Source organism: Rana temporaria, chromosome 4 (assembly GCF_905171775.1).
Source record: "Rana temporaria chromosome 4, aRanTem1.1, whole genome shotgun sequence".
Classification (NCBI taxonomy): domain Eukaryota; kingdom Metazoa; phylum Chordata; class Amphibia; order Anura; family Ranidae; genus Rana; species Rana temporaria.
In genome coordinates, this window is record NC_053492.1 from 465,827,806 (window position 1) to 465,839,454 (window position 11,649).

Here is an 11,649-nt window from a genome sequence, read left to right on the forward strand (position 1 = left end):
AATATATAAAAAAATTGGGCAAAATGTATTGTTGTCTTATTTTTTAATTCAAAAAAGTGATTTTTATCCAAAAAAAGTGCGCTTGTAAGACCGCTGCGCAAATACGGTGTGACAAAAAGTATTGCAATGACTGCCATTTTATTCCCTAGGATGTCTGCTAAAAAAAAATATATAATGTTTGGGGGTTCTGATTAATTTTCTAGCAAAAAAATTGTGATTTTCACATGAAGGAGAGAAGTGCCAGAATTTACCTGGTGGGCAAGTGGTTAAAGTGCATTACCCGCGCGTGCCTCTGGGGGGTGCGCATCGGGTAAACACTGTCCCGGCGCATCGCTGAAGAGCCGATGCATGTACCTGGCGGCCGCGATGTCCGCTGGGTACACGCAATTGTCTGTAACACAGCAGGGACGTGGAGCTCTGTGTGTAAACACAGAGTTCCACGTGCTGTCAGAGGAGAGGAGACCGATCTGTGTCCCTTGTACATAGGGAAACAGCATCGGTCACCTCCCCCAGTCACCCCCCCCCCACAGTTAGAACACACCCAGGATACACATTTAACCCCTTCCTCACCCCCTAGTGTTAACCCCTTACCTGCCAGTCACATTTATACAGTAATTAGTGCATATTTATAGCACTGATCGCTGTATAAATGTGAATGGTCCCAAATTTGTGTCAAAAGTGTCCAATACGTCCGCCGCAATATCGCAGTCTCAATAAAAATCGCAGATCGCCGCCATTACTAGTAAAAAAAAAATAATAAAAAAAAATCATAATTTTGTTCCCCATTTTGTAGGCGCTATAACTTTTGCGCAAACCAGTCGCTTATTGCAAAAATACGTAGAAAAATACGTATCGGCCTTAACTGAGAAAAAAAATTGTTTTTTTTTTTAAAAAATTGGGATTTTTATTATAGCAACAAGTAAAAAATATATATATATTTTTTTAAATTGTCGCTCTATTTTTGTTTATAGCGCAAAAAATAAAAACCGCAGAGGTGATTAAATACCACGTAAATAAAGCTCTATTTGTGGGGGAAAAAGGACGTCAATTTTGTTTGGGAGCCACGTCGCACGACCGCGCAATTGTCAGTTAAAGCGACGCAGTGCCGGAAGCTGAAATTTCGCCTGGGCACGAAGGGGGTTTATGTGCCCAGTAAGCAAGTGGTTAAGGGAGGGGGCACCCACCATAGAACAGAGTCTGCTTGGAGGTCATAGAGCTCAGATGTGCCAGAGTCTGATAAATAACACAGAAAAAAAAAAACAGACACATAACAGAATTGAGAAAATGATACCAGATTTCAGCCTCACTATTCAGCAATTTCCTCGTGTCCCTGGGGATAGGATGCCATTTGAAAAATCGCTATGCATTTGTGTGAAGTAAACAAAGCCATTAGTGAATCTAATATTATTATTCACATGATATGGCGTAGGCTAGCCGATGGGTTGTGTGGACATTTCATACCGTTTAGTCTGGACCAAATATTTCTTCTCTCTTTTTTTCTACAGTCTACAGTACACATAAATATGAGTATGCCATCCTTAGCATTGGACAATGGCCCGGATTCAAAGAGATCTGCGCTCTATTTGCGGAGGCGCAGGGCAACGATTTTGCCTTGCGCCCCCGCAAATATTTTGCGCTGCCCTCGATTCACGGAAATTGCGAGGGCGCGCCGGCAAAATTGCCCGGCGTAAGCGCGCGCAATGTAAATGATCCCGCCGGGGGCGGGAATCATTTAAATTAGGCGCGTTCCCGCGCCGATCGTAAAGCGCATGCGCCGTCGGGAAACTTTCCCGACGTGCATTGCGGCAAATGACGTCGCAAGGACGTCATTTGCTTCAAAGTGAACGTGAATGGCGTCCAGCGCCATTCACGTATATCACTTACGCAAACGGCGTGAAATTCAAATTTCACGACGCGGGAACGGAGGGTATACTTTAGCATTGGCTGCCCCTACTATTAGAAGGGGCAGCCTTACGCTAAAGACGCCGTACGGAAACTCCGTAACTTGCGTACGCAGGGCCCGCGCAACGTTGTGAATCGGCGTAAGTATGCAATTTGCAATACTATACGCTGACCACAATGGGAGCGCCCCCTAGCGGTCAACGCAGGAATGCAGCCTAAAATCTGCGTGGCGTAAGAGCCTTATGGCACGCAAATTTTAGGCTGCAGTCGGCGTAACGAGTTCTCTGAATCAGGAGAACTCGTTACGCCGGCGCAAGTCAGCAATTGCGCTGCGTAACTATGGTTACGCAGGCGCAATTGCTTACTGAATCTGGGCCAATGGCAATATCCCTGTCTAACTACTATACAGTAGTACCAGTAAATTGTTAAATGAAATGTATATTTATTTTGTATACAATGATTGATTTGAATTGATCAGGACTAAAACAAAAAATCTTTATTATTTTTTTTTATAATTTTATATAGTTTTTATGCATAATCTGTTTCTATCAAACAAATAAAAAAAGTAAAATTTTTTGGGGTTGCAGAAAAGAAAGAAAGAAGAAGCTAGAGCTACAGTATTTGTAGCTGCTGACTTTAAATTATTATTATACTTTTAGTATAAGGACACTTACCTGTCCTGGAATCCAGCGGTGTCCTCGCCCAAGCTGATTTTTGAATCGGATTTGGGTGCAGGCGCCGGCATCTGAAGTAAGGGAAGCAGGAAGTGAAGCCTTTCAACAATAAATCCCACAGCAACAAGAGATCCCCCAGTAGCAAAATACCCAACATTAATAGATCCCCCCAGCAACAATAGTCCCCCAATATAACAGTATTGTACATCTCCCGGCAGCCAGCATCAACAGACCGTTCCCTCAACAGTAGATCCCTCCCAGCAACAATTGACCCCCTAACAACATAAGATCCCCACCAACAACAATAGGATTCCCCACCAGTAACAATAGATCCCCTGTAGCAAAATACCCCCCCCCCAGTAACAATAGACCTCCCTTATAACACTACAGAAGATCTCCCAGCAGCCAGTATTAACAAACCATTCCCTCAACAATAGATCCCTCCCAGTAACAAGTGACACCTTAGCAACATAAGATCCCCACCAGCAACAATAGGATTCCCCACCACCAACAATAAATCAACAGCAACAATAGATCCCCCTTAGCAAAATGCCCCAGACAACGATAGATCCCCCCTGCAACAATAGACCTCCACTATAAAAATACAGTAGATCTCCCAGCAGCCAGCATCAACAAACCCTTCCTTTAACAGAAAATCCCTCCAAGCAACAACTGACCCCCTAACAACTTAAGATTCCCTTCAGCAACAATAGAACCCCCCGCCAGTAATAACAGATCCTCCCCAACAACAATAGATCTCCCCAGCAACAATAAACACTGGCCCGGATTCAGTAAGAATTGCGCTTTTTTTCCAGAGGCGCAGGGCAACGATTTTGCCCTGCGCCCCCACAATTTTTTTGCGCTGCCCTCAATTCAAGGAGCAGAAGCTCCGTAAATTGCGCGGGCGCGCCGGCAAAATGCCCGGCGCAAGAGCGCGCAATTTAAATGATCCCGTAATAGCAGGGGCAGCCTTGCGCGAAAACCGCCGTACGTAAACAACGTAAATTGCGTACGCAGGGCTCGCGCAACGTTGTGAATCGGTGTTGGTATGCAATTTGCATACTATACGCTGAGCACAACGGGAACGCCACCTAGCGGCCATCGCAAGAATGCAGCCTAAGATATGCGGGCATAAGAGCCTTATGCCGCGCAGATCTTAGGCTGCAGTCGGCGTAATGAGGTTCCTGAATCAGGAGCATTCGTTACGCCGGGGCAAGTAAGAAATTGCGCTGTGTAACCTATGGTTACACAGGCGCAATTGCTTCTTGAATCCAGGCCCCTGTCAGTAACAATACTGTAGATATCCCAGCAGCCAGCATCAGTAGACTCTCCAGCAGACAGCAACAATGGACCCCTCCCTCAACAGGAGATCCCTCCCAGCAATAATTGACCCCATTACTAACCAGGGCCGATCCTAGGGTCATAGGCGCCTGGGTGCAGAAATATTTCTGGGGCCCCCACACGGGCGTCATCATTTTACTAACTCCTCCCCTTTACAAATGTTTCTATGGCAACGACTCAACCACAGAGATGCTCCCCCACAAAGTCTTCGTTAACCTGGGATCCTTACATGATCTCTTCACAATAAACAAAATACAGGAAGAGGAGCAGAGTACTTTATTGGGACCTGGAGGGGGGCCTCTCCGATGGACACAGAGAGGGCTTCTGTTAGAGAGTCTGTTAGATGTTCGGCGCCCCCCACCTCTGCAGGCGCCTGGGTGCAATGCACCCTGTGCACCCTGCCTAGGATCGGCCCTGTTACTAACTTAAGATCCCCCCAGCATAAATAGATCCCCACCAGCATTAATAGACCTCCCCAGCAACAAATGACCTCCCCCCAGTGACAATAGATCCTCCTGCAGTCGGCATCAATAGACCCTCCAGCACAGCCCCTCATTCAGTGCTGGAGGTGCCGGAACTGCGTTCCCCCACGTTCCTGCTGAAAAAAGCCTTGGGCCAGATTCAGCTACAAGGTACGACGGCGTATCTCCGGATACGCCGTCGTATCTCTGAGTGGGGTCGGTCGTATCTATGCGCTTGATTCATAGAATCAGTTACGCATAGATATCCCTAAGATCCGACAGGTGTAAGTGTCTTAGGCTGCATTTTCAGGCTGGTCGCTAGGTGGCGCTTCCGTATGTTTACGCAAGGAATATGCTAATTAGGTAGATACAGCGATCCAGAAACGTACGTCCCGCCGGCACATTTTTTACGTCGTTTACGTTCGGCTTTTTTTGGCGTATAGTTACCCCTGCTATATGAGGCGTAGCTAATGTTAAGTATGGGCGTCGTTCCCGCGCCGAGTTTTTAAATTTTTACGTAGTTTGCGTAAGTCGTTTGCGAATACGGCTTTACGTCATTTACGTTCACGTCGAATCCAATACGTCCTTGCGGCGTAATTTGGAGCAATGCACACTGGGATATTTTACAGACGGCTCATGCGCCGTTCAAAAAATACGTCAAAAACGCGGGGTCAAGTACAATTTAAATAAAACACGCCCCCAACATCCCCATTTGAATTAGGCGGCCTTACGCCGCAACACATACGTTAGGCCGCCGAAACTAAGGCCTCGTACAGACGAGCGGACCTGTCTGATGAAACCGGTCCGCGGACCGTTTTCATCGGACATGTCCGCTGGGATCATTTGGTCTGATGGCTGTACACACCATCAGACCAAATTCCCCGCGGACAGACGACGCGGTGACAACGCGATGACGTGGCGGCGAAGATTACGCGGCGACGTGCGTGAACCCGGAAGTTCAATGTTTCCACGCATGCGTCGAATCACTTCGACGTCATGCGCGGGTTCTCGGGCCAGCGGACATGTCCGATGAGTCGTACTGACCATCAGACATGTCCGACGGACAGGCTTCGAGCGGACATGTTTCTTAGCATGCTAAGAAACATTTGTCCGCTGGAAACCTGTCCGGTAGGCCGGAAAACTGTCCGGTCGGCCGTACACACGGTTGGACATGTCCGCGGAAAATGGTCCGACGGACCAGTTTCAGCGGACATGTTCGGTCGTGTGTACAAGGCCTAAGGGCGTAAGTTCTTTCTGAATACAGAACTTGCGCCCAAAGTTACAGCGGCGTAACGTATCGGAGATACGGAGATACGTTACGCCAGCAGAAAGATCCGCCGATCTTTCTGAATCTGGCACCTTGACTTTAACAAGATCCATTAAGAGGCTTTCTGGGGTATCTTTATCATATACAACAAACCACACTGGGTGTTATCTGATTCGTTATACTCCAACAAAACGTTCCAACAACTCATCATAAAAATCCATTCTTTTCATTTGATACGTTTTATCACCTTTATTTTCTGTATCCCAACACTTCCCTTATGTCTATGTGTGATGTTAATTCGGGTTTCCTTTTCCTCGCGATATGCTATGGAGAATTAGATGACGGAATACAAGCAAGACCTTGACAGAAAATAGAGATATCATCAAGCTTTTAATAAAATGTTTAAAAAAGGATTCCCACTAAAAGGTCAGGGTTACTGATCCATTCAAAAAGGAAACTCTTCCCCCAGGGCAATACTTTTGGCTGCAAACAAAAGTCGAATTTAAGTTTATAAAGCTTAGAAATGTCCTTAATTTAGCCCAAGAAGAAGTAAATCCAAGGAAATCCAACAAGTAGTACAGAATGGATTAATGTCATGTGAGGATACGAAGCAAACGGACTAAAATACATTTGGCATGACGCAGAGGCAGATGTACCAGTCCTTTAGCTGCCCACATATGTGTATACAGTGAAACCTCGGATTGCTAGTAACGCGGTTAACGAGCGTTTCGCAATACAAGCATCATTTTTTAAATCCTGCGAGTGTTGTCTCACAAAACAAGCAGGATTCAAGCCTTTGCTGTGTGCAGTACCGCATTTGGCCAGAGGTGCGGAGGCGGTGGAGCCGTTCATAAATACTCCATTCCCGAGCCTTTCCTATGCTTTCCGAGTTCAGCCGAGCTGTCCCCGAGTATTTCAAGGCTCTCCGGTGCCCCACCACCTCTGGCCACATGCAGTATTGCATGTGTAACGGTCAGGGGTTAACACCGTTCACGATATTCCATTCCACCAATCCAAGACAGCTTATCCGACACTCCACAATCCAGCAGACAGGACACATTCCATTCCCCAGAAGGACGAGACACACAGCTCTGTTTCTGGTTCCAAACGAATGAATACTTTAATGGTACACTCAGCTTGTTATATACAGTTACAAGCATGCTACAGTAATCACAGGGACAATGAAACTCTCCACCCAAAACATCACACAATGGGTGCTTAACGAGTTCCCCCCTCAATCCACATCCCAGACAGACATTCTGGCACCGCATCTAGAGGAGTTAATTACTATAGCTGACATGGCAGGCGTTATGACTCCAGCTTGTCACACCTTCTACATAAAACACATTCTTTTAGTAAACTTAATTGACATGCTAATCCACTACACCTGAGCAGTCAGACATCTGACCTTTCAGACTGCCAACACATATCTATCATCAATAGAACTTCCACACAATACAGTGTAATTAGCATCACACAATAGACAATGAAATATCTTCGGAGCCCGACTCAATTAACACCTCAAAGTTATGTGTCCCCACATGAATGAATACTGTCCTATTGACCTGTTGGGGTCAGAATAAACAACTTGTAATATTCCAAGATATCCTACAATACATGAATTCTCATTAATGTCCCATCTCATGTAATCCGAGATATCATTTCTCAGTCATCCTATGCCCCTAAGGGACATAGGATGACCCTAGACCCAAGAGTCATTGGTGAAGCTGGCACAGGATTCCCCCGCATCCTTCAAAAGTCTCTGGGTATCACGGGCCATTCCGTTACAGCATGCCATAGAAGTCAATGCGGAACTAATTATTTTAGTTTCCATTGACTTATATGGGGAAACTCGCTTTGATATTATGAGCATTCTCCTGGAACGGTTTATGCTCATAATCCAAGGTTCCACTGTAGTTGAATTAAAAGTCCCTAATTATCATTTTTTAGTAGTCCACTATGTAGTATTTTTTACCTTCCATCCACATCCCCAGCTAAGGAAACACTGAATTCCGCCAGCCCCGTTTCCTCCGATATGTCCAATAGGCCTGTGGAGCATGATGGTCGATTCCCTTTCCAGAAAAGAGGTCTAAAGGTGACAGATCACATCTGGAATTTCAATTGTTGGCTATAGTCAGTCATGGCAGCAGTGGCAGCCGGTGATTTTTTTTCTGGGAGGGCGGCAAACAGGATGAAACCCCCCCCCCCCCCCCGTCGGTTGATAGCACTTACCCCATCACCGGTGGCTTTTCTCTTTTCGGCCATTCGGAAAATGGGTCTCAAACCCGCATTTGATTGGACGGATTGAGGATCAGTGTTTCAGCAGCGAAATATTAGACATGTTCAGAACTCAAAAATAAGTTTAAATTTTTGATTTGTTATTTTCATAAATTTGTTAAGTTAATTTTTTTTCATTTGTTTTGTTTATGTGTTTTCGAATCTATTCAAATTTTTAGAATTCGGATCGATTCAAAACGTTTTTGAATCAATTTCGAATAGTTTCTACCTCATTCACATGCGTTTGATGGCACAGTAACTGTGTTTGATGGGCACAGTGGCTGCGTTTGATGGCACAGTGGCTGCGTTTGATGGCACACTAGCTGCGTTTGATGGGCACAGTGGCTGCAATTGATGGGTACAGTGGTGGCAATTGAAAGCACAGTGGCTGCGTTTATTGGCACAGTGGCTGCGTTTGATGGCACAGTGGCTGCAATTGATGGGCACAGTGGCTGCAATTGATGGACACAGTGGCTGCAATTGATGGGTACAGTGGCGGCAATCGATGGGTACAGTGGCGGAAATCGATGGCACAGTGGCTGCGTTCAATGGCACAGTGGCTGTGTTCAATGGCACAGTGGCTGCGTTTGATGGCACAGTGACTGCGTTTGATAGGCACAGTGGCTGCATTTGATGGCACAGTGTCGGCAATTGATGGCACAGTGGCTGCGTTTGATGGGCACAGTGGCTGCAATTGATGGGCACAGTGGCTGCATTTGATGGCACATTGTCGGCAATTGATGGCACAGTGGCTGCGTTTGATGGGCACATTGGCTGCAATTGATGGATTCAGTGGCTGCAATTGATGGGTACAGTGGCGGCAATTGATGGCACAGTGGCTGCGTTTATTGGCACAGTGGCTGCGTTCGATGGCACAGTGGCTGAGTTCGATGGCACAGTGGCTGCGTTCGATGGCACAGTGGCTGCGTTTGATGGGCACAGTGGCTGCGTTTGATGGCACAGTGGCTGTGTTCGATGGCACAGTGGCTGCGTTTTATGGGCACAGTGGCTCCGTTTGATGGGCACAGTGGCTGCAATTGATGGGTACAGTGGCTGCATTTGATGGCACAGTGGCTGCGTTTATTGGCACAGTGGCTGCGTTTGATGGCACAGTAGCTGCGTTTGATGGCACAGTGGCTGTGTTCGATGGCACAGTGGCTGCGTTTGATGGCACAGTGACTGCATTTGATGGCACAGTGGCTGCGTTCGATGGCACAGTGGCTGTGTTTCGATGGCACAGTGGCTGCGTTTGATGGGCACAGTGGCTGTGTTTGATGGACACAGTGGCTGCGATTGATGGGTACAGTGGCTGCATTTGATGGCACAGTGGCTGCGTTTGATGGGCACAGTGGCTGCAATTTATGGGGGGGGGGAGGTTTCAGTTTGTTTGCCTGCCTGCCGATGGACGAACTGGCTCGGGGTGCCGACATTGCGGGATACCTGGACAGGTAAGTGTATATTAACAGTCAGAAGCTACAGTATTTGTAGCTGCTGACTTTTCATTTTTTTGTTTACAGCCGGGAACTCCGCTTTAGGAAGCATGTGGAAAGCCACATGGCTTTGGTGACGGAACTTGCTAAGGATTATGGGAATTTTATATAAAGCTGGATTTTAAGATAAGTCATCTATAAGCATATACAGTATGTATAAAATGATTTCCTAATAAATGAAAATAAATCTGAAGGATGTCATTTATAGTTGCCCAGAAGCTCTACAGCATTAACAAATAGAGGCAAATTAGACCCAGCTTCCATTCAATGCAATTCATTATTTGCAAACATTGCTCTTTAGGGCCACGGTCTTTTGCAGCCTTAAAGAGGGAGATTTAATTAGGAAGAACTTACTGGAACATATGTGACATGATCTCATTTGAACTGATAAATAGGACAGTGAATAGCTGAAAGTCACTGCGATGTATTGGATCACATTAGAAGAAAAATAACAGCTGTGCCATTATTTACTGAGCAAACTTGAGGGAACATAAAATGCTGTCAGTGACCCGTTCAGAGGAGCTGAGGGTTGTTCTGAACTCGCCCTGTACATAATGCACGGCAATAAATATAAGGTCAACAACAAATTCATTGAGAAATGACTCCACATGGCTAATTTTTCATAATCGATAGCAGCCGTTCTTATCCAGGGTTCAATGGAACCCAAGGTTTCCTCCAGTGGTTGCTAGGGGTTCCTTGAGTTGTGGCTGATTCACTTTCCATTTCATGGCGTCTGCATAGTTCAGAGGCTAATGCCACTTGGCAGAGACACGGCCATTACACCAATGATCTTTTTAGCTTCCCGTGATGCCCCGTACACACGATCGGTTTTCCCAGTGGTCAAAAGTCCGCCGGGAAAACTGAAGGGAAAACCGAGAACCTGCTTGGCTGCTTTTCCCCGTGTACACAGGGCAGTTTCCCAACAGGAAAACTGCCATGAAAGCTTTGGTTGGGAAAACCGTCCGTGTGTATGCTTCACTGCCGTGTTTCCCATAGGAAAACTGCAGAGCAAAGAAACGCAGAGAATCGCAGCGGGAAAAGAGAAGTTCTCATTTTTTTGCACGGGAAAACTGCTATGGAGCATACACATGGCCGACCAAAAGCAAACATGGCAGTTTTCCCGTCGGGAAAACCAGTCGTGTGTACGAGGTATAAGAGTGACATTTTGATCACCAATATAAGGAGCATTCTTCACGCTGACCACCAAGGTAAGGAGCATTCTTCCCACTGATCACCAATGTAAGGGACATTCTTCCCACTGATCACCAATGTAAGGGACATTCTTCTCACTGATCACCAATGTAAGGGACATTCTTCCCACTGATCACCAATGTAAGGGACATTCTTCTCACTGATCACCAATGTAAGGGACATTCTTCCCACTGATCACCAATGTAAGGAACATTCTTCCCACTGATCACCAATGTAAGGGACATTTTTCCCACTGATCACCAATGTAAGGGACATTCTTCTCACTGATCACCAATGTAAGGAACATTCTTCCCACTGATCACCAATGTAAGGGACATTCTTCCCACTGATCACCAATGTAAGGGACATTCTTCTCACTGATCACCAATGTAAGGAACATTCTTCCCACTGATCACCAATGTAAGGAACATTCTTCCCACTGATCACCAATGTAAGGAGCATTCTTCCCACTGGCCATCAATGTAAGGAACATTCTTCTCACTGACCACCAATGTAAGGGGTAGAGGTTAAGAATTCAACTTAAGGCCCATACCCACGATAAAAAAATCGGTAGGAAAAATTTGTAGGATGAGCTGTCTGCCGATTTTTGGATTGTTAGTACAGTGCTTTCGACAGCCGGCCGAAATCCAGAGGATTACCATTGATTTGCTGCATCCTGAGGCTTTGTGAATAAGGAGAGCAGTGTACTGAAAGTCTTCTGAGGAGGTGAGGAGGAGATTGATTTTTCTGTGTGATAAAAATCAAAAAAGACTATTGTTTTTCTGCTGTATGACCAACAGTGTCTGCCCAGCACTAGGCTGTGCCAGACTCCATAGATAGGTTCCTGTGTGGTGAAGATAGACGCCCAAAGTGGCCAGGGTTTATTTTATGTTTGATTTTGTTTATGCTGTTTGGATGCTTGCAATTGTTTCCAGCAAGATGGAAGAATAAACCAAAATCTTTGTTTTCAACCGTCTTCGACTGCCTGTCTGTATAAATTCAGTGTGTAGTGAACCCATCCAGGGGGTCACACACCCCGCTACCGA